This window comes from Odocoileus virginianus, chromosome 5 (genome assembly GCF_023699985.2).
Source record: "Odocoileus virginianus isolate 20LAN1187 ecotype Illinois chromosome 5, Ovbor_1.2, whole genome shotgun sequence".
Taxonomy (NCBI): Eukaryota; Metazoa; Chordata; class Mammalia; order Artiodactyla; family Cervidae; genus Odocoileus; species Odocoileus virginianus.
This window is the reverse complement of record NC_069678.1, coordinates 17,223,423-17,246,047: the sequence shown is the minus strand read 5'-3', so window position 1 is coordinate 17,246,047 and position 22,625 is coordinate 17,223,423. Positions and strand designations below refer to the sequence as shown.

The 22,625-nt window shown below is 51.7% G+C and overlaps 1 long non-coding RNA gene across 1 annotated transcript; it reads left to right on the top strand.

The window, feature by feature from the left end:
- The first annotated feature begins 547 nt into the window (after positions 1-547).
- LOC139035160 (uncharacterized) lies at positions 548-19,248 on the top strand. The gene is made up of 2 exons (XR_011487718.1): positions 548-1,382; positions 14,095-19,248. It is a non-coding gene; the product is annotated as an uncharacterized lncRNA (long non-coding RNA).
- Positions 19,249-22,625: the final 3,377 nt, after the last annotated feature.

The window sequence follows — 22,625 nt, the reverse complement described above, 5'->3', positions numbered from 1 at the left end:
AGTAAGCTTCAAAGGAAGTTAGAGGAGGGCAGGAGTGGGGCCCTCCAGCCGGACACCTGAGGTGTCTGCTGGCTGGACTGGTCCTTGCTGGCCCCAGAGGGAACGGCCCACAAAGGGATTATCGACCTCTCCTCCAGCAAGTCCACGCTCGGGGCACAGGGTTCATGTTTGAATTCCCCAAATAACTGGCCCCCTCCGGGCCAGCGGTTGGGATTTTCCATTACAGAGATCCGGTAGGTCATGCCCAGCCTCTGCCCTCCTTCTCTTACTGGGTTCTAGCAGGAAGGGTGAGTGGAAGGGGGCAACTCCCTTCTCTGCACCGGCCCCTCCACCGACCTTGACTTTGGACTTGGGGAGATCAGGTAGTGGGAGGAAACAAGGAGAAAACAGAACCCAGTTCAAGCCTCGGTGTGTAGAAAGGAGAGTGAGAAAAGTAATTGAGGATGCAGCAAGAAGGCTCATGGTTAGACAACAGGAGGGACCGCCCTGTCTGTCTGGTGACAGACAGATCCACAGGTGGGGGGCAGCCTTGCCCTGGGGTGGACCAGAGGTGACTTGGGAGTTAGGAAGCAGCTACTCATCGGTTCCTAGGGCAGAGCGCCCAGGTTATCGTCTGCCCTGCCCTCTGCAGGATGCAAGGTGAGACAGAAAAGAACAGGGTAGGAAACGGAGAGCATGTCAGCTTCCAGCACTGGGTTCTCACGGTTTTCACACCCCATCCTCATCTCTGCTGGCACCTCCCAGTGCTGCCCAGTCCTTCCAAGGTCCTGGCTCTGGTCCCTGTAGCCAGACCCAACACCGGAAGGGGCTGTGCCCTTCCTCTGCCCACACAAACCTGGTGAAGGGGGGAGGGTCCCTGCCTAGCCCTGCAGTTGGGTGAGTCTGTAGCCGCTGGTGGTAAAGAATGCAGGAGACCTAAGAGACGTGGGTTGGATCCCTGGGCGGGGAAGATCCCCTGGAGGAGGGCATGGCCACCCGCTCCAGTGTTCTTGCCTGGAGAATCCATGGACAGAGGAGCCTTGCGGGCTACAGTCCATGGGGTCGCACAGAGTCAGACACGACTGAAGCGACTCAGCGCGCGCACACACACCAGCGCAGTCCTAAGGGCGCTGCTACATGCATATCTGGGACTCAAACAAAGACAAGGGGCACAGGACCCAGGGCCGGTCCCTCAGCCGCGTCGCGTGTCCTGACCTCCCTGCCTGCCCAGTGTGGAGGCTCTGGGAGGTCACCCCTTCCTCCTCCTCCTCCTCTGCGGACCTCGGACTTCAGGACACCACCCAGAGTAGACACCACCTGGTCGTTTGATCCGGGGTGCCTGCTTGGGCTCCTGCTTCCTTTGAACACAGCCAGTGGTGCCAGCTTGGACCGACGCCCCTGGGGTAAGAAGAGGGAAGCAGAGAGCGAGACAGACTTGAAAGTAGGAGGTGGGAAGTCCAGGGGGACTGGGCTGGGGGCTGGGTCCGAGAGAAAGTCTTAGATCGGAAGGCAGCCCCACGACGGAGAGGCTGTGTGGTCCTGAATCAGGTGTGCCGTTGGTATGGGAGGGTCTGGGAAGGAGGTGTGTGCGTGAGACAGAAAGACAGGCAGAGGAGGGTGTCCTCTCGTGTGTGTGCAGACGTGTGCAGTCAGAGACGGGGGGCTGCTGTGCGTGGGGAAGAGCCTGTGGGAAGGAAGTGAGCAAAGTCCTGGGGAGAAGGTGTGGTCGGTGTGGTGACGCTCCGTCCTCCGCGCTCCCGCGTGTCCCCGTGCGGAGCACGCGGGCGGGTGTACGTGAGCGGCCCTGGGAGAACGCGTGTGTGCAGGGGACGGGGCGGGACGCCGCGCAGCTGCAGATGGGCTTCCAAGGGCTCCGGGACACAGTTGTTTCCTCAGCGACTGGCCTCCCGGGGCCTCCAGCCCAGACTTGAACGTTGTTTCAAGGTCGTGAAAGAGCGCGAGGGTGGGAGAGGGAGGGACGGAGAGCGGGAGGGAGGAAGCCCGGCGGGAGGCGCTCTCGCGCCGCCCCCGGCCCCGCGCCCGCCCCTCACCCCACTTCTCTGGGCCGAGCTCTGGGTCCCGCTCGCTCTTCCTCCTCCCCCTTTGTCAGCCCCTCCAGGCAGCCTCTCCTCTCCCTCTGTCATCCCCTCCCCTTCCCCTCCTGCTCCCCCCCACATTGTTCTGCAGGGTCTGTCACCACTGCCAGGCTTCCCGGGCCTTCTGGGGGGAGTGAGCGAAAAAGCTCCGCTCCCCTGGGAGGCTGTCTCTGGGTGCCAGGATGAACGGGAGCCTGGGCAGGCCTGGGGTGTCCCAGAAAGGTGCCTCCTTTCCCCCCTCCTCTCCAGCCCTCTCTCCTCGCAGGTCCCTCAGGTTGCAGTGATCTTGTGGTGGGCAGGTTGTGGAGCTGCAAACAGCCTGTCCAGGTCCTGCTGCTGCCTCAGTTTCCCCACTGGACCACAGGGCTGTGTTGGATTTCTCTCTCTCTCTCTCTGTTTACATCTGTGCCTCTGTGCTCTTTCTTGTCTTTTCAAACCACTCAGAATGCGTCCTAGAAACCTCTTCCTCTGTCTCTCCTTGCTTCTGTCATTTAAAATTTTTCCTCTGGATTATTCTTACTACCCTTTTAATTGGTAAAACCACATTATACAGAACTCAGAAAATGGACAGGGAAGAAAGAGCGCCTGGAAGAATTTTCCTCAATCTCTCCGCCTCTGCTCCCTGCCCACCTCTTTTGGCTCTCTCTGCTGCTCTCTGGGTTGGGATGGCTCCATGTTTGTGTCCTGGAAGTGCAGTGGAAGGCAGATGGAGGGGCAGGAAATGATCAGAGTGTGGCCTGGGGGCTGCATGTCAACCTCCCTGCTAAGCACAATGGCCCAGAGCTGCTCTGGGCCTGTCTTCCCACAGTCCTACCTGCAGCCCCGACCGCAGTCCAAAGCAAAGGGCCCATGTCTGCACATCAGGCCAGCGCGGTTGGTTCCACTGGAACCACTCAAGGGACCTTGGGGAAGAGGCATCCTTCATCTGAATAATGAGCAGAGCTAGAAAATCTCTGAGGTTCCTTTACAGCTCTGATGATCCCCAAATTCCAGGCTACTTCCTTCTTAGCACTTGGCTCCGCCCAGGTAAACAGGAAAAATTGCCTGTGTTTGTATCTCCAACAATCAGTTGGAGACCAGGATTCAGAAGGGGATCCAAAGAGCAGGCACTCCTATTTTGTTCACTAGTGTGACTCTCGGAAATGAGTCTGATCCCTTCAACTCTTGGCACAGAGGGAAGGAAGGACTCAGGGTCTGAGCAAAGACTACCCTGATTTCTTACAGAGCACCTGCGTGAGAAGGGAAAGGGTCTGGCTATCTTTGGAGGAGAAGAGCCAGGTTGAGGGTGAGGTTGGAGAAACATTTCTTGGCTGGCATTTGACCCATAAAAACCAGATGAATCTGTTTCCAGAGATTCTTTGGGCTGGCCAGTCTGTGAGGGGTAATAGGAAGGATGTGGTTAATGGGCCCTGCTGAGTGTGGGGAGCAGGGGTCACAGCTGGGCCCGCTAGGGTTCCTGTTTGCCTTTGATTCCATCTGGGTAGGGCGGGAGCGGCCCCCAGCCCCCCTGGGGCAGGTTTGGTTTGGCTGGAGATCTGACCCAGAGCTCCCCGCCTCTCCGTTCCCCCTATCAAGAGGCAGCCTGGCTCCCCCCCAGCCTCCTTCCCTAACCAGGCCCCCCACTTGGCCCAGGACACAGTTCTGTTTGTCTTCCCACCCCCTGAGGCATTCCGGACCCCCAGATGGGACTGGAGGCCCTGAAAACACCCGAGACACAGGGCAGCAGCCTCGCTCCGCACAACGAGCTCTCCTTGGGACCTCAGGGAGCTCAGCCTCTGCTGGGCCTCAGTTTCTCGGCAAGTCCTGGGTCCATTCACCCTTGTGCTCTCTCTTGATGTTCTCAGCCCTCCCCCTTGGGGAACATGAACGCCCCCATAGCCACTGGGTCGAGCTCCCAGCCAGGCCACTGCCTCCTCAGACTGTCCCAGCGTTTCTGGAACACTGACTTTGTGCCGGGCTCCCTGACACAGGTACTAGAGAGACTGTTGCAATCAAGGCAAACAAGGTCCCCACCTCATGGTCCTTTTGTCAGAATCTCATGGCCTTTTAGACTCCAGATCTCTCCCCTCATCCCTTGGCCTGAGCTCCCAGGACAGCTCTGAGCCCTTGGGGACACCTCATTTCCTCTAGCTCCCCATACTTCTTCACCTCCATTTCTGCTGAAGGAGATTGGGTGGGCCTAGGCTCTGCTTCCCTCCTGGGCAATGCCCCTGTCTCAAAGACGCTAGGCCATGGAGCACTAGACATCACTGAGGGCTAGACCAGAGGGACGGCAGAGGCTTGCGGAATAGGACTCACTCCACCATGAACTAACGGCGTGGACCTGAATAAGTCCTTGACCTCCCACCAATAGAGTGAAGGGGTGGACTGCACAGAGGTTCTTACCCCTAGCTGTATACTAAGGTTCCATGCCTGGGCCTTACCCCAAGGATCATGTTTTAGCTGGTCTGAGATGGGGCCCAGCCATTAGTGTCTTTTAAAAGCTCCCAGATGATTCAATGTGCAGGCAGACTTGGAACCAATTGTGTCTAAGGGCTCTAGCTCATCAGAGTTAACAGTTTAATGTGGTACCATGCTAAGCGCTTATGTACTTTCCATGAGTTCCTCAGTTTAATCCTCATAACAAATCTTTTAATGATGGGAAAACTGAAACCCTAAGATGCTAACCCAAGCAGGGCAGCTGGGATTCAAACCCAGGCAGTTTGTTTCTAGAACCTGAATGTGTAATTTCCATGGTATAGGGATGCAGAGAAGGATCTGTTCTGGGTTCTTATCCCAGAAACACATGTGCAGAAACCTCTAGTTTGCAGTGGTGAGAGTGAAGAGTGCCCCCAGAAGACACCGGAGAGGAACAGTACAGCCGGCCGCACACTGTTCTGTTTAGAGGGTGAGAAAAGCTTGGTGAAGGAAGAGATGGTTCTCAGCTGGAAGAATTAGGAGGCTTGCAGGGAGGAGGTGGCATTCTAGTTGGGCCTCAACAGATGGGTAGGATCTAGCTTAGAGGCCCAGAGAGAGCATGCTCCAAGTAGAGGAAACACTACGGTCACAGGCACAGAAACCTGGAACTCCCAGTGTGCCAAGAAACATGGGAGCCAAGGGATTTCCATGGTGGTCCAATGGCGAAGACTCCATGATCCCAGTGCAGAGGGCCTGGGTTCAGGGTCTGGAAACTGGATTCCACATGCCACAACTCAGAGTTCATAGGCCGCAACTAAAGATCTTGCACGCCACAACTAAAACCCAGAGCGGAGCAGCAGAATAAATGACAGTGTTAGTGGTAAGAACAACAACCAAAAAAACCCGCCTGCCAATGCAGGAGACAAAAGACCAGGCTGGATCCCTGGTCGGGAAGATCCCCTGGAGGAGAACATGGCAGTCCACTCCAGTATTTTTGCCTGAAGAATCCTATGGACAAAAGGGCCTGGTGGGTTACAGTCCATAGGATCGCAAAGAGTCGGACATGACTGAAGCGATTTAGCATGCAAATATTTTTTTAAAAAAGAAAAGAAACATGGGAGCTGATACTGGGAATGGAGGTGGGGGTCATTTCATGTGGGGCCTTGAACACCAGCTAGGTGCCATTCTAAATGCCAGCATTTCCCAAAAGGCTCTGATGATAATAACCACTTGGACTGCTTGTTACAAATACAGGAAAGCAGTCACATCTCTTAGAAATCCTGATCCATAAGGGCAGGGGTGGGGAGTGGGATTCAGTAATTTTACCACCAAGCAAGTTTGAAAAATATTGTTATAAGCGATGTGGAGCCACTTCAAAGGTTTGAGCAGGGAGGAGGGGTGTTCTCAGATGGTTCACTGACCGCAGGGGGTGTGTGCACATGGACTGGGGTGTTGGGCTGGGGGAGACAGAAAGGAGGTTATGGCAAAAATTTAGCCAAGGGCTGTGAAGGCGTGGAGCAAGAGAGTGGCAATGACAATGAAGAGAAAAGGACTTTGGGTGGTAGAATTTCAGGATTTGGCAATTGATTGTATGGGAGGATGAGGGAGGAAGGAGCTGGAGATGGAAGTGGATGCTAGTGCAGAATTAACTACCATAAGTAGTTATGGGGACTTCCCTGGGGGTCCAGTGGTAAAGAATCTACCCTTTCAATGTAGGGGACCCAGGTTCCATTCCTGCTTAGGGAACTAAGATCCCACGTGCCCCGGGGCAGCTAAGCCCGTGCACCACGGCTCCTGAGCCCACACTCTAGAAACTGGTCCCGCAACTTGAGAGGCCCACGTGCTGCAACAAAGAGCCGGCACAACCAGAAAAGGAGGTGGAGGGTGGCTGGAGGGAGGCCGTGTGGGAGAGGAGGTGCCTGTGTGCCCTGGAGTGCGTGCAGTGCGGGGTGCTGCTGGCAGGCTTTCCAGGTGAAGGTGCTCAGTGGGTGGTGAAATGGGGATTGGAGCCTGGGAGAGAAGACAGGCCACGGAAGTCCCCTGCACAGAGGCGAGCGCTGAACCAGGAGAGCGGTCGTGGACAGATGCGTGGGTCACACCCCGCACAGAGAAGGAGGATCCAAAGATGGAGACTCAGACAAGCCAGCGAGACGGGGGAACGAGACCCAGGAGGAGGCCTGGAAACCGACAGAGGAAAAAGTTTCAAGGGCAAGAAACTAGCAGCTTCAGATGCTACAGACGGCCAAGGGGAAATGAAAGATGGTCCCACTGGGGAAACTTGGAAGTTACTGGTGTAACCTTTAGAAAACCATTTCCACAGAAAGTGTATGTGGGTGTCAGTCGCTCAGTCGTGTCCAACTCTTTGCAATTCCACGGACCGTTGCCTGCCAGGCTCCTCTGCCCATGGAATTTTCCAGGCAAGAATATTGGAGTGGGTTGCTATTTCCTTCTCCAGGGGATCTTTCTGGCCCAGGGATCAAACCCCCGCATTGCAGGCAGATTCTCTCCTGTCTGAACCAGGAGGATAGAGTTTGCAAATACAGTCGTGAAGGGTTAAGGAGTGCACAGTGAGGAATCTGAAGCAGGGGTGGAGGTTACCCTCTTCAAGAGGAGTCCAGGAAGTGGAAGGAGAAAGATAGTAGGAAACAGAACAGAGTAGGTGGGAGCCAGGGAAGGACACGGTTCACTTAGAAGAATCTCCCGCCTCTATTTGCCGCAGGAGCCCTAGCTTTGATCATAGCCAGGCACTGTGGTTCCTACATTCTCATTTATTTTCACAACAATCTCAAAAAACAAGAGGTCAAGACCATACTAATTCTCCTATTCCACACAGTGAAGCCAAGACTAGAGAAAGTCAGGGATGGGATGGAAGCCTCACAGCTGGTAGATCCAGATGCATCCAGGCCTATGTTGTCTGATTCTGGAATCTCAGCCCCGACATTTTTGACTATGTTGGGAACACAGGAGTTCTATTTCATACGTCTGAACTCCTGAAGGTCACTGGCTTGATCCCCCAATTTTGGGGTGTGTTCCGTCCAGTTGCCTTCCCCCGGGGACATCCAGTTCAGGAGGTGGCATGCTAAGTGCCAGTGTTCGGTGACTTATTACCCCTGGAGCAGACAGTCCTGCACATCTGGATTCCCGTCACCCTGTCCTGCCAGCCGGCTGGACTTGCTCCCTTGTCTTTACCCTCGATGTCAACTTCTTCTCAGTGTGGTGGTTTGTCCCATGCAGAGGCTGAACGGCAACACGGTCAGTAACTGCTGTGGAGTCAGAATGCCTGGATAAGAAACCCTAGATCTGGGATTTCCCTGCTGGTCCAGTGGTTAAGACTTCATGCTCCCACTGCAGAGGCTTCCAAGGTGGCGCTAGTGGTAAGGAACCTGCCTGGCAATGCAGGAGTCGTGTGAGATGCAGGTTTGATCCCTAGGTTGGGAAAATTTCCTGGAGGAGGGCATGGCAACCCACTTCAGTATTCTTGCCTGGAGAATCCCATGGACAGAGGAGCCTGGTGGGCTACAGTCCATGAAGTCGCAAAGAGTTGGACACGACTGAAGCAACTTAGCACCCATGCACTGCAGGGGGTGCCGGTTCAATGCCTGATCACGGGAAACAAGATCACACATGCCTTGGGTCACAGTGCTGTGCTGTGCTTAGTCGTGTTCAACTCTTCCACCCCATGAACTGTAGCCCCCCAGGCTCCTCTGTCCAGGGGTATTCTCCAGGCAAGAATACCAGAGTGGGTTGCCATGCCCTCCTTCAGGAGGTCTTCCCAATCCAGGGATATTCTCCAGGCAAGAATACCAGAGTGCATTGCCATGCCCTCCTCCAGGAGATCTTTCCAATCCAGGGATCGAACCTAGGTCTCCTGCATTGCAGGTGGATTCTTTACCATCTGAGCCACCAGGGAAGCCCAAGAATACTGGAGTGGGCAGCCTATCCCTCCTCCAGGAGATCTTCCCAACCCAGGGATCGAACCCAGGTCTCCTGCATTGCAGGCGGGTTCTTTACCGTCTAAGCCACCAGGGAAACCCAAGAATATTGGAGCGGGTAGTCTATCCCTTCACCAGGGGATCTTCCCAACCCGGGAATTGAACCGTGGTCTTCTGCATTGCAGGCAGATTCTTTACCAGCTGAGCTACCAGGGAAGCCCCACCAAATCCATACTCAATAAAACCAAATAACTAAAAAAAGAAAAGAAACCCTAGATCTACCACTCCCTGGCCAAAAGTTTAACTTCTCTGAGCTTTCATTTCCTCATCAGCTCTAACCCAGAGGGTTGTCTGGAGAATTCAAATGCTCAATGCACGTCTACTACGATATCCTGCCCTTGCTTTTCTATGTCCTGGTCTCAGGACTGCAGTTTGTTCTCAGATGAAGGTGATCTCCAGGACCCTTCCCTCCCCAGGGGACAGAGCAGAGCCCTCCCCAGGCTGCCCAGGAAGCCAGGCTGGGTTGTTGCTGAGGGATGGCAGGTTTGGGCTCTGAAATAGGAGGAGAAGCTTTCTGTCAGTGGTGGATGAAAGTGTCCGGTGTGAGAGAAGCCCCAGAGGGGGCAATGGTGCCCACCGTGGAGGCGATCTGGTCACCAGAGAGAAAGAACCCAGCTTCCTTCTCTCTCACTCACCCCCTGCTCCCTCGCTTGCTCAGTTGCTTGGCACATGTCTGTGGCGCTTCTACTCCTTGCCAGGCACTGTACTAGGCCTGGGGGCAGAGCCAAGAAGAGCCAACAGTGGCCTTGAGCAGCTCACAGCCAGGGTGCAGAGGCAGATATAAACCAAGGCTGGGATGACAGTGCAGAGTGGAAACTACCATCCAAGGGCTGAGAACAGGTGCTGGGAGAGCGGGGGAGGGTGCACGGCATCAGGACCCCAGGCCCACTCCCTCCCGTGGTGAGCTCCGGCACCCATCTGTTTCTTTGTTTTTGTAATCTTTATTTCTGGCTTTGTTTTCCCTTTCCTTTCCCAACAGAGAGCCTTTGGAAAAATTCCACCCTTGTTTCAGTTGGACTAGGGAAAAGGGGACTTGTCCACTCTTCGGCCAGGAGAGCGAAGGGGTGCCAGGTTCCTGGAGAGTCCAGGTGTGGATGGTGGGAAGCCAGAGCTTTACGGGGGAAGCTGGGAAGAGCTCGAAGCACAGGGGAGGGAATAGTGACAAACAGGGGCTGCAATGGCCCAAGTGGCTGTGTGCTCGCTACCCTCCTCCCAGACCTTACCTCGCCCCCCCAAACTCTGTCCTGATTGGAGGGGAAGAGTTAAGGCCCCATCACTCAGGGAACCCTGTGAACCCCGCTTTCAATCCCCTTTCCCCATCCAGGGCGCTTAGAAATGCCGGGCCCCAGAGTCAGAAGCGAGCCTTCCATACTGTGAGCAGTTCTAGACGGCTGCGTATGTGCACTCATGAAATTCTTCTCACCCCTTTCTTCTCTCCCCACCCCACCCCCACACACATACACACCTGCCTCTTATTGATTCCTTTCTTCCTGACTCTCAGCATTGCATCCAGTCATCCAACAGACATTTATTGAACACCCACTGTGTGTCAGGAGCTGGAAACACACTGGTGGGAAAAGACTATTATTTCAAAAGGAGAGAGTGTGTGGTTGAGTGTGCAATGCACATGTGCGTATATCAATGAGTGTGTGAGAAGGAAGCATTAGGGGAACAGGAGCAAGAGGAATGTTAAGAGCTTAAGCGCAGGAGTTAACAGCTGGCTTTGGCATCCAGGTGCTACAATTTGCTAGCCCGGTGACCTTGGGGAAGTGATGTACCCTCTCCAGGCCTCCTGCTCCCATCTGTAAACAGGTAATAATAGGACTCAGCCCTCCTGAGTTAGGAGGGCCAAGGGAGTGAGCGCGTGTGCAGGGTCTGCAGAGCAGTGCTGGGCACGCAGCAGGTGTTCATTATCAGCAGTTGCTGGTGCCTCCTCCTCACCTTGCTCAGAGCTGGGTGTGGACAGACTTGGGAACAACCTGTTCTCCAAATCTGACCCCCACTCACTGACTCAAAGGCAGCCACCTGGAGTTAACCACCTCCTGCCGCCGCCCCCGGAGGCTGAGCCACAACATGCAGCCCACAGATCTGTCTAGCCAGACCGCGGCCATCTTCTGCCCTTACTCAGTGCCCACTCCCCCAGGCCAGCTGCTCGGGTGGGGAAGAAGTGATATCACACCGCGGGGGTGGCCTCGGCCCCGTGCCACCACCCAGACATATGTCTGCAGCACCAGCTCCCTCTTAGCTCGCTGGGGATGGAGAAGAGGGATGGGGGAGCCTTCGGGGTGGAGCCCGGCACCCAGCCCTAGGGGGCTGGGGAACAAGGGGCTGTCAGGGGGAGGATAAGGGGACTTCAGCCGAGAGGGATCCATCCACGGCATCCAGAGTGGGTGGCAGCTGGCCCTAATCTGGGTCGGATGGCAGGGTCTCCTCAGGAGTCAGGGCCAGGCTGGCAGTGGCGCAGTGGCTTCTCTGTTCTTGAACAGATGTGCTACCCACTGGCATAGGGTTTAAGAACTGGAGAAGGAGTGTGGGCCCAGCCAGGGCTAGAGGAGGGTGCAGGGTGTAGACACACACACACACACACACACAGCTCCCCATGAGGATGCAGATGCCTGGCTAATGAGGAAGGGGGGTCTGGTGTGAGTGTGCGAGGTTGTGGGAGACAGCTTTGTGGTTGAGTGAGTGGGTTTGGGTGTGCATGATGTCTGCATGCTTTTCTTTCGGGGCACCCAGGTCCCTGGATCGGCATATCTGTCTTGGTTCATCTCTGCACGAGGTGGGCGTCTGGGTAAAGGTAGGTTTTAGGCAGCATCTCTGTGTCTTGTCTGTTTGAGTTGAGCCTCTCAGCAAGTCGGCAGAGAGAATGTTCCCTTTTGGGAGAGTGGGAAAACATGGCTCATCGGGGCAGTGTGGGTCAAGGCTTTCATAAACACACACAAATCACAGGACATTCTTGTGTGTGATTCTTAGCGCCTACCAAACTGGGATTTACACACACTCAGGAGAAATGAAGCCGAGGGCTAAGCGTGCTGGTGGGCTTCCCCACGTCAGTGTCTGGTGGGGATGTGTGCTGCTTTCTTGGGTCTGGTTGTCACCCTGTCCCCAAGCTGCTGTCTGGGCCCAGAGGAGAGTACATGTTTCACATACATGCTGCTCCATGTTTGCCTTATTTATAATTTATCTGTTTTAAATTGAACGATATTTGCTTTACAGTGCGGTGTTGGTTTCTGCCATACATCAGCATGAAGCCGCCATGGACATGGGTCAGGGCTTTCATAAACACACACAAATCACAGGACATTCTTGTGTGTGAGTCTCAACCCCCACCAAACTGGGATTTATACACACTTAAGAGACATACGTCCCCTCCCTCCTGAACCTGCCTCCCTCATGTCTGCCTTTAAGAAGCCATGTCACAAGGACTTCCCTGGCAGTCCGATTGCTGGGACTTCGTGTTCCCACTGCAGGGGGCTCAGGCTCAATCCCCTTTTGGAGAACTAAGATTCCACTTGCCACGTGGTGTGGCCAAATGAATAAATAAAAGAAGTCGTGTAATAAGAGTTACTGACTCCTCACACCAGACAATCCAGGGTTCAAACCTGAGTTTGGACAGTAACTGATGCCTTGACCTGGGACGCGTTCCTAAACTCCTGCAGGCCTCGGTCTCCTCGTGGGGATAACAACAGCACTGAGCTCACAGGGTGCTGGGACCCTTAGCTGAGATCACGTCACACACCCGACGGAGGTCACAGTACCTCATCAGCCCCGTCTGTGAGTGTGCCTCTCCGAGAGCCCTGTCTCCACGGTTGTGACTGTAAAGTGCGACATCTGAGCAAGATCATACATACGCTCCTTCAGGTCACAGCGTGCGTCTTAATTGTTTCAAGGACTCAGGACACCTCAGTGCCCTGTACATATTTCATCTTGGGGGAAATGAATAAAATAAGCCTGGGAAACATGGGCCTGGTATCTGAAGTATGCCCACCCCTGGTGGTTCAAGGAGGGCTAGGGGGCTGGTGATGGCATACTGAGGACAGCCCCCCATGACCACTGATCACTATGTCCCGGCTCACTCACGTCTCTGCAACCTCAGTAAAGTGAAAGTCCCTCAGCTGTGTCTGACTCTTTGCGACCCCATGGATTGTAGTCTGCCAGGCTCCTTTGTCCACGGAGTTCTCCAGGCCAGAATACTGGAGCGGGGTGCCATTCCCTTCTCCAACCCAGGGATTGAAGCCAGGTCTCCCGCATTGCAGGTGGAGTCTTTACTCTCTGAGCCACCAGGGAAGCCCCTGGCTCCCTCCCTTAAAGGTTCAAGCTGGCCTGAGACTCCTAGAGAGGCCGCATTCCCCCTTTCTCTGCACCCCACCGCAGGCATCGGCCTCGGTGCTGGGTCAGCCTGGGTGGAATTTTTACGGACCAGATGGGAAGCTCTCCACTCCCCGAGATATACCCCTCCCCTGCCGCACGTGCGCCTGCTGCGTGTCTGGGCATCGCTCCGTTGGCGACGTGACGTCATTCTGTAAGAAGCCTCTCTGTTTCTGTGGGCACACGCGTGCGTCCGTATGCGTGAAGCGCCTCTGCCTGCGGTTTGCTCTCCTCCCCCAGGTTTCCAGGTTACATAAGCAACTGAGGGGCTACTCAGGCCTGGGCAGTGGGCGCCCCCTACTGGTGGCCTCTGGAACTCACCGCCTGGGGAGGCCCGCCCAGTCCGCATTGACTGCCGGCGCTTAGCTTCTTCCGAGCCCCAAGCCCTGGGGTGCTCTCTACTTCTGAGTGTCCCGCTCATGACAGTCATCCTCGGGGGTGGGTTATCACTTGCTATGGTGCATCTCCGTGGCATGACTGTATGTTCTGTAAAGAAAACATGTCCACCTGCTTACCACTGTCTCCAGTGCCCAGCAAGAAGTGTCGTCCAGCTGGGGTGTGTGTGTGTCTGTGTGTGTGCTTCCACAGCATGCCCATTAAAAAAAATTCACTTAGAGTTGATTTACAATGTTGTGTTAGTTTCTGCTATATAGCAAAGTGAATCAATCCAAGTGAATAAGTATCCATATATCCACTCTATTTTAGATTCTTCCTGCCATATAGGTCATTAAAGAGTATTAAGTGCAGTTCCCTGTGCTATACAGTAGGGCCTTAACAGTTACCTATTTCCAATCGGTATTTGTTCAATGAAAAGTTTATAGGGTGGAGAGGCTTGGGAAGACAGTGGGGTATGGGAAGATTTTTTTTTTAAGCTTTTAAAAAGTCAACGTTTATTCCTTTTAAAATATTTGGGAGACTTTAAAAAGGCCCAAGGTCCTAAGGATGTACAGGTTTCAGATAAGATGAAACTTTGGTGCTGTTGATATCTCTCTTGCTTAAGCCTAAATTTTAACCTGTTCAATTCTATACCTCCTTGATTCCTCCACTTAGGGTGTGGTAAATTCCTGTGACTTTCCGTAGACTTCATAAAAAATGACCACTCCGAGAGCAGTGGGAAAAACAGCAGCAGTAACAATCACGGTCACTGCCTGGGGGCTTTTGGACAGATAGGCCTGAACTTGTTACCCCTTAGCCCCTTAAAACTGTATGGCCTAGGGCAAAATGCCTAACCCTCTGAACCTCAGCTTTCTCTTCTGTTAAAGGACACCATCTGCCACAACATACTGTAAAGACTGTAAGTAATATCCAAAAGGGCCTTAGTACGCAGGCATCCGTGAAAATGAACAAAGGAGACCTAAGTCAAAATGGAACCAGGATGCCGTGGAGGGAGAGCTTTCATGCCTTCATCGCTCACCTCAGCTTCCAGATCCCAGCACCAAGAAGGAAGTCTTCCTTTTGACTCAGCAACAAGCTGTCCACTGCTCGGAGCCAATAAAAATTCCCTGCGCACAGCCTCTTCCTCCCCTGTGATTTCCTCCTGTGTGTGTGCGTGCTCGGTCCTGTCTGACTCTTTGCAAGCCTATGGACCATAGCCTGCCAGGCTCCTCTGTCCATTGGATTCTCCAGGCAAGAATACTGGAGTGGGTTGCCACATCCTCCTCCAGGGGATCTTCCCGACCCAGATCCAGGGATCAAACTTGAGTCTCCTGCATCTCCTGCATTGTGGCTGGATTCTTCACCCACTGAGTCACCTGGGAAGCCCTCCATGTCTTCCTAAAACCTGGTAAAACTTAAGTTTCCCTTTGTCTCTTTGGATTTGCCTGTGGTTCATCATAGTTTGCATGACCTGAACTGCAATTCCTGTGCTATTCACGGATAAAGTTAATTTGATTAGCTTAAGACCTTGTTTCATGGGGAAGGAAATGGCAAACCCACTCCAGTATTCTTGCCTGGAGAATTCCATGGACGGAGGAGCCTGACGGGCTACAGTCCACAGGGTCGCAAAGAGTCCGATACGACTGAGCAACTAACACACTTTCCATTCATTTCTAAGGTCAGCATTTCACAGTGACCATTAAGGGACCCAAAGGAGATGAGCCCTCGGGAACAGCGTGGTCTCTGCTCCGGTGAGCTGTCTTCTTCCTTGCGGTTCACAAGTTTCTTCTCGGATATGAGCTCCCTCTTTTTGGTTGAATTCTCTGACTTCATTCAAGATCTGTTTTTTTTTTTTTTTGTCCTTTTCATGAGTACTTTTTCTTTTCTTTTTTCTGAACTTTTAAATTAAGATTATGGGATCCCAGTCCTCTAAACACTCTGAGGATGGCCCTTCCTTTGGGACCCTGGCCCCTTCTGTGTTTAAAAACTATGGTCCCTCCGCGTATGCGTTTTTAATCTAATGGACTGACCTAACCAAAGATAATTTAGCACTTCAATGGCCATGATGGCGAAGCTTCAATCTCCCCAGTTTGTTTCTCTCAGAACGAAACTTGAGGATTGTGGCTCCAAAATACAACAAACTGAATGGCATGCTTATCTCAGTTGACATCTTATTTATTTATTTAGGCTGCACTGGGTCTTCATGGCAGCTCACGGAGGCTAGTTGTGGCGAGCAGGTCTCCTTTCTAGCTCAGGGGCACAGGCCTCTCATTGCGGTGGCTTACCTTATTGCAGGGCACAGGCCTCTCACTGCAGCGGCGTGCCTTGCTGCAGGGCACAGGCCTCTCACTGCAGCGGCGTGCCTTGCTGCAGGGCACAGGCCCTAGGGCACACAGTTTCAGCAGTTGTGGTGCGTGGGGCTAGTTGCCCCAAAGTATGTGGGCTCTTCCCTGACCAGGGATCACATTTGTGTTCCCAGCATTGACAGGTGGGTCCTTAACCACTGGACCACTAGGAAAGCCCTCAGTTGACATCTTGAGGCTTTACAAAATAACCTCTCTAAACTGACTGAGGTGAACAAACCATTACAGGAAGATGAGAAGGCGTTGGAAGACCCCGCCCTCCCCCTCCGCTGCGTGTACCCCACGTCCTTTGTGCCCACCACATCCTCATTCCAACCCTCTCACTGGATTTCCCTGCTACTCCAAGCCTCACTCTTTCTTACTTTCTCCTCATCGGAACCTCTTAGAACCTGCTCCTTTAAAATCAGTCCCTCTGAGGGTCCCAATGCTAAGCCCCTAATTTCCCAGGTCTTCTAGACTAAGGCCCAACTACAGCCATAGTCAAGGATTTTCTTAGAGCTACTGAAGACCCTTATAGATTTCGCAGAGGTATTTAATCTAGTTATCTGGACTTACCAATCAGGTTCCTCAGATTTATGCCAGCTAGTTCACATGCTTGTTGGCAAAGGCCAAGCCCAACACTAAATGAACACGGCTAGTTGGAGTAACCCCCCAGAATCTCTAGAACTGCAAACGAGAGACCTACCCCCTGCCTCAGAATCACACTCACCAGTTGCTAGATGGCTTCACCTGGCAACCTCCCAAACTTGTGAACTGGAATAAGATTCAGGCTCACACTCAGGAACCAATGAATCTATGCACATCTTTGTGAAAGTGTTAGTCGCTAAGTGGTGTCTGACTCTTGGCGATCCCATGGACTATAGCCCACCAAGCTCGTCTGTCCATGGGATTTCCTAGACAAGAATACTAGAGTGGATTGCCATTTCCTTCTCCAGGGGATCTTCCCTACCCGGAGATCGAAGTCAGGTCTCCTGCATTGCAGGAGGATTCTTTATCAGCTGAGCTACCAGGAAAGCCCCTCTTTAGAGTTAACACCAAATGGTTTTGAGATTTTTGGTCTACCTCTGGATGTTGAATCCATTTGGGTAGCCTTCAACTCTGTGTTCATCAATAGGCTAAACCAGGATCTTTCTCTCTTGGTGAAGTGAACCAGAACAGAACAGGAAACCATGTCTATTCCAGACGTAAACTGGCAAACCGATTAGCCTGCACCCTAGATGATTATAGTAAGAAAAAGACCATTAAAATCCCTAATCTCCAGCTTCAACAGATGGAGGCCTTTAAGTAAAAATCCTCCTGGCCTGTCATTATTGTAAGAAGCCAGGACATTGAAAAAAAGACTGCTATAAACTAAACACTCAAGAGTCTTCAGTCACCCAACCAACCTTTCCAGAGTTTTCCTACATCCCAATGATGGGACTTAAGAAATCACAGGGGCTTTCCCCAGCCCTTCTCCAGACTGGAAATGAATTTCTACTGGAGCTACTATTAAACAGCCCCTGCTTCAGAATGAGAAACTGTTTCAAGTAGTGGGGTACTCTAATAAACTTTAACAAGTCAAGAAAAAATTGAATAAAAAATGCTTCAACAAACAAACAAAAATGCTTAAACAGTCTACTGATGACAAAGTGAAGGAGCAGGTTGATATGCTGTTTAAAGTATTACATATTGTGAATTTTAACACCAGTATGCAGGCTTTAATGTTGCTTTCCCAAGTAATGAATTCTTAGCAGATGATATCAGAGCAATATTATGCAGCATTGCATAGGAAGATGTTGGATTCAGGGCTGATGTTTATTCCTAAAATACAATCCAGGAAAATATGTCCTCACTGCTTCTAGGCACTTTAAATTGCCTGATGGGCCATTTGAGATTTGGCAAATGGATTTCATACAGCTACCCTGATCTCACAGGTATAAATACCCTAATCTCACAGGTATAAATACCCTAATCTCACAGGTATAAATACCCTAATCTCACAGGTATAAATACGTCTTGGCAATGGTTTGCATGTTTTCTTATTGGACTGAAGCTTTTCCATGTAGATAGACTTCTGACTCCTCAGTGGCTAAGATCCTATTGGAAAAGATCATTCCTACCTGAGGAAACCACCCCCAGACTTCCTAGTACTAGGGAACTCACTTTACTGGTCAAGTGCAACAAGAAGTCTGTGCTGTTTGACCAGTTCTACACCATTTTCACTGCACTTATCCCCAGTCTTCAGGACTAGTTAAATGCACCAGCGGCATCATCAAAACCCAATAGGAGGGGCTTCCCTGGTGGCTCAGTGGTAGGGAAACTGCCTGCCAATGTAGGAGACACAGGTTTGATCCCTGGTCTGGGAAGATCCCACATACCGAGGAGCAGCTAAGCTCATGTGCCACAACTATTGAAACCCTCTCACCCCAGAGCTCGTGCTCTGCAACTAGAGAAACCATCGCAATGAAAAACCCACACACCATAACTAGAGTAGCCCCCCAAACTAGAGAAAAGCCCATGCAGCAATGAAGACCCAGCACAGCCAAAAAGAAATAAATTTTAAAAAATTAAAAAAAAAAACAAAAAACCAATAGGAAGGCTTCCCTGGTGGCTCCCCTCCTGCCGATGCAGGAGACATGGGTGTGATCCCTGGTCTGGGAGGACCCCACATTCTGCAAAGCAGCCAAGCCTGTGCACCACAACTATTGAGCCTGTGCTTTAGAGCCTGGGAACCACAACTACTGAGCCCGAACACCCTAGAGCCCTTGATCTGCAACAAGAAGCCACTGCAATGGGAAGCCTGTGCGCTGCAACTAGAGAGTAGCCCCTGTTTGCCACAAGTAGAAAAAGCCCATGCAGCGATGAAGTCCCAGCACAGCCAATAATAAATAATAAATTTAAAAATAAAAAATAAAAAATAAAAAATTTTGTAGAGACCCCTGGCCAAAAGCATTGCCATTGGTTCTTCTGAACCTTAGGGACACTCCTTTTGGAGCCCACAAACTATATTTAACCATATATTAACACAATAATGGCATGCTCCTGGGGCATGAAGACATTAAGCACCACACTTTACAACCTAGAGAATTTGTCTACTGGAAAAGACATCTCCAGAAAGACTCTCTTCAACCCCACTGGAAAGGCCACTATCAAGTACTGTTAACCAACCGTTGTGCCATGAAACTCCCAAGGAATAGGCTCTTGGATCCATGTGTCATATCTAAAGAAAGCATCAAACCCTGACTGGACCCACACCCCAGCTGGTGACCTAAAAGTAAAGATTTTTAAGAACTGAAGCGTACAATAGGTGAAGGAAACAGCTTTCCCAATATGACTAGCCTGTACATCTTTTCCCTACTGTTACTTCTTGCCTTATCTTCTCCCTGTCTTTCTTGGAAAGACAATGCTCTTACCCATACTTCCCAATCCATTGCCAAAGAGGAAGAACTTTCCAGTTGTCAGATTTGTACCAGAAACCTCAGTATGTCCATGACAGTGGTGACCCTCTAGTATTATCTTAAGTCTGACTGCTGTAACAAAATAAACCCCCCATTTTTTTGCAGCCTTTAGTGATGAAATCTACAGAACGGAATGGTTTCTCCCTAAATATCCCTCAAACACACTGACTCTTGGCTCTAAAGGACCAATTGACAAATTCCAGCTAGTGGCACTATTAATAAGTTTATGTGCACCACCTGCCTTTAGCTTTGTCTGTGGTAAATGAAACTCTCAATGAGTCTGTGAATATTTGGACAGCTGGTAAATGGGAGGCCAGAGTTTATTGGGATATTTCATCATCCCTCTTAATATCTATAATAAATCTGAAGCTTCCTACTGATCTTCCCCATTAAACCTTCACAAGCATCTCAAGTGGAAGCTACGTGGGCCATACATGACTCTGGGCCCACTATCTCTCTTGGGTCAAAATGCCAATGAGCATACGAATATAAATCTCTCCCTAGTTAGGAGAGCTAGCTGATTCTGCAGCCTAACAATGATCACTTGAATTCCTGGCTAAAGTAGTTGTAGATAATCAATAGCCTTGACTCCGAACAAGGTGGCATTAGCAGATACCACCTGTTGCCCATGGATAAATGCCTCTGGAGAAGGAGAAAGTCATCTATACAAGATTGGGAAGTAGTATACTTGCTATTTGTCAGTTGACTACTTTAGGGTCATGATTTAAATGCATCATACAAACAAAGCCACTTTTAATTTTGCTTTGTATAATTTAAAAATTAAAAAAAAAATTTTTACAACTGTTGCCTGTCCAACCTCTGCAGAGACAAAGCACCAAATAGAATGTTGACTCAACACGACACTTTCAAGGAATATTTTGATCAAAAGGGGAAAATATGAAAATGAACAAAGGAAACCTAAAGTCCAAATAGAGTCAGGAAGCCATGAAGAGAGGGCTCTTATATACATAACACTGACTATAGCTTACAGATCCCAAACAGAAAAATCGGTTTCCTTCTGACTCAGCAGTGACAAGCTGTTCACCACTTGCAGAAAATGAAAAAGAGATCTGCCCCCTCACTTCCTCCTTAAAATAAAAGCTCCTCCTTATGAAAGCTGAGCTTCTCTTTATTTTCTCCAACATGCCTATGGTTCAGCATAGTTTGTGTCTCTTGAATTGTAATTCCTCTGCTATTCCTGGATGAACTCATTTTTGTAGCTTAAGACCTTGTTATCTTTAAGATCAACATGTCCCATAAATTGCATCTATGATGATAATGATGTTTGGCAACATCTCTCATCTCTCAAGCATCAGAAAGGCATCATGTCCACTCTACGCCCAAATAAAGGCGTAGCTTTTCTCCAAAAGCTTCCCGACACATTTCACTTTTCACATAACTCAATCTGGCCTGTGGATACATTTAGATAAACTGAGTCTGGATATCAGGCTGTAGATATGATAAAGTGTGAGGGAAAAGGCACCCTGCTGCCCTATTCTTGGGGCAGAACTGGAAGTATTGAGAGGGGAGGGCTGGACCTCTGATTCAGTGGTCCCCAGGATTCTGCCTCAGAATTTCTCCAGTCTCTCTAAGGTTCCTGATGTGGCTTCAACTGAGCACCTCCTCTGATCTAGACTCTATGCCAGACTCTGAGAAGACAAAGCCAAGGACGGTCGTCTGGCCTGTGCCACTTCCCCTCGCTGGGCCTCCATCTCCTCCTCTGTAAAAGGGAGTAAGAAGTGAAAGGAAGGGTTGGGGGGAGTGAGTGGGAACAGATGAAAGTCTGAGGATGCAGGTGCTAGGTGAGCTTTGGGGCCACCCCCTATGGATGGCCACTCTGACAGCCTCAGCTTAGCAGACCTGGTTGTCCCTTTTCCTGGTCTGGCCCCACCCTTCCTGTTCCTCCCCACTTCCCATGTTCTCCACTGTACAGAAAGAGACAGAGTACCTAGGAAAGATGACTTTCCCACTCTCCCACCTCTGGGCAGGCTCCACCCCTCCCACTGCAGTTACTGCTGCTGTTCAGTCGCTCAGTCGAGTCCAACTCTTTGCAACTCCATGGACCTGCAGTGTGCCAGGCTTCCCTGTCCTTCATTATCTTCCAGAGTTTGCTCAAACTTATTTCCATTGAGTTGATGATGCCATCCAACCATTTTGTCCTCTGTTGCCCCCTTCTCCTCCTGCCCTCCATCTTTCCCAGCATCAGGGTCTTTTCCAATGAGTCAGCTCTTCGCATCAGGTGGCCAAAGTATTGGAGTGTCAGCTTCAGCATCAGTCCTTCCAATGAATATTCAGGGTTGATTTCCTCTAGGATTGACTGGTTTGATCTCTTTGCTGTCCAAGGGACTCTCAAGCATCTTCTCCAGCACCCATTTCTCCTCACTGGAACTAGAGACTACTTCACCTAAACCCCAGGATCACCCCCTTTTTAGGTCTGAACTAAATCTCTTAGCAAACGGTTTAAATAATTTACCCCTCCCCCATATCCTATTTCGGAGAAGGCAATGGTACTCCACTCCAGTACTCTTGCCTGGAAAATCCCATGTACAGAGGAGCCTGGTAGGCTGCAGTCCATGGGGTCGCTGAGTCGGACACGACTAAGCGACTTCACTTTCACTTTTCACTTTCATGCATTGGAGAAGGAAATGGCAACCCACTCCAGTGTTCTTGCCTGGAGAATCCCAGGGACGGGGGAGCCCGGTGAGCTGCCATCTATGGGGTCGCACAGAGTAGGACACGACTGAAGCATTTAGCAGCAGCAGCAGCATCTCCTATTTAGTGTATTCTGTGCCAAACACTTTCTGTACATTAGCTCAATTGTCACAAAATTCCTTTGGGGTGGATGTCATCCATTTCAATTTGCCAGCAAGAAAAGTGGAAGGATGTTAAGCAACTCGACAAGGATTGCCGGCCAGGAAGTGACGGCACCCAGACGGCCCAGCCTCCTAACTCTCTTCCTCTAGTTCTGCCCCGAGAGGGTGGCAAACAGGTCATCAGTGACCCAGTGGAGCCCGGTAGCGCCCTTCATTCAGCTCAGATCCTCCTAGTTCCGCAAGGCCTAGATCCCGCCCTTTCCCGTTTCAGCAGGATTTGCGGCGAGGCTTAGAGGTCCAGAGCAAACAGCCAGGTTCTAAGAGCGAAGGCACAGCCACCTCGCCCATCCCGGGGCCTCAGCATCTAACTCTCAGAGAAAATCCGGAAGGAGCAGGGCACCTGTGCACTCTGCGGAGCTTATGGGGACTTGGCCAAGCTCCGGTGCCTCCCGCCCGCGGACCGGGGTCGGGGCGGAGCTAGGGCTGAGAGGGGCGGGCCTGGGCCGGTCTGGGCGGAGCCGAGTTCCCGAGCCGCACCCGGGCTGGGCCTAGGTTGAGGTCGGGGTGGAGACTGGGGCAGGTGGAGCCGGGGCCCAGGTCCAGGACCCTGTCGGGACAAACCCGGGGACCCGAGCGGGCCAGGGTCGGAAGGGGTTGGGGCGGAGTTGGGGACCGGGGCGGGGCCAGGCTGGGGCTCGCAGCCTGGGGCCGGGGCGGGGCCTGGGCAAGGCTGGGCGGGGTCGGGGCAAGGCGGGGCGGGAACGGTCTTCCTAGTAGCCTAGGCGGGAGGGAAAGCAGTAGGAGG